General features: G+C 31.6%; 1 long non-coding RNA gene across 1 annotated transcript; it reads left to right on the top strand.

The window, feature by feature from the left end:
• The first annotated feature begins 717 nt into the window (after window positions 1-717).
• Window positions 718-1,047, top strand: LOC116351700. The gene is made up of 2 exons (XR_004202189.1): window positions 718-852; window positions 917-1,047. It is a non-coding gene; the product is annotated as an uncharacterized LOC116351700 (long non-coding RNA).
• The last annotated feature ends 26 nt before the right edge of the window (window positions 1,048-1,073 follow it).

Genomic DNA, 1,073 nt, shown 5'->3' on the forward strand with positions numbered 1-1,073 from the left:
CTTGCTCCGGTTCGTTCGGTAAGTGAAACCAATGAAATGGTTTGGTTATGGTTCACTTCACTGGTTTTTTTGGATGGCAACCAATTTGGTAATTTTCCCTAAGGCTTAATGATTAAGCAGGTTTGTGCGTTGACACATATTCAAAACGTGCAAACAAAATTCCATCTGAAACGTGTCAAAATATAATGGAAATTTTATATCATCTGGTCTAGAAATTACGTAATTGTCTTATCGAATAAAACCATATTTGCACATGCTTCTCAATGTAATGAAAATTATCAAAATGAAACTTTAGGCGGAAAAATAGCACAGAAACTAAAATGCAAGAAAAATAGAGTTTTCATATCAAGCTAACAAGTAATTTTAAGAAGAAACACAATAATATTGTGGATTGATATGAAGTACGGTTTAAAAATAGCCTTTTAATAGGACCTAATAGGTTCAACAACAACAATAACCTAATAAGTGTAGTATTTGCTATTTACACTTTTTACGCAACGAAAAATGGAATTTTTGATAAAATAGAAGAAAAAACTTGTTATTCCCTCAAAATTACAATTCGAGCGTCGAATTTAAAAACAGACAATCCTTGATATTCTCAAATATATTATTCTGCCATAAATAAAGAATGTGATAAAAAAATACTTTTGCAAATTCTTTTGAATTGTTTATGCGTATTTAAGTGTATATAAACCGCAGCTTTTCTATATGAAATAAACTAATTGGTTTAGTTACTCTCTAACGTCTAAACTTTCGACACAGCTTCGAATATTTCAAAGGAAAAAAGACTAAAAAAAAATGTTCAATCCAAAATTGTTCGTGTCATTTTTGATCGGGTTCATGGTTTTTGGGGTAAGGTCTTTAGAAAGTTTGTCAAATTTTCAACTCAGTTAATAATCATTTTCTTCCTACGTAGCTCGTCATTTTCAACGTTAATGGACACGAAGGTGGCAAATCTAAGAATGAAAACAAAGCTGAAGCATCGTTCCCAAAACAATTTGAAACTTTGAAAGAATCCTTGGACCATCAGGATATTTCAGATCCGGCGACACTGAAGCGTATCGAAATCGCAA

Source organism: Contarinia nasturtii, unplaced genomic scaffold (genome assembly GCF_009176525.2).
Source record: "Contarinia nasturtii isolate CC-2019 unplaced genomic scaffold, AAFC_CNas_1.1 Cnas_scaffold_6067, whole genome shotgun sequence".
NCBI classification, from domain to species: Eukaryota; Metazoa; Arthropoda; class Insecta; order Diptera; family Cecidomyiidae; genus Contarinia; species Contarinia nasturtii.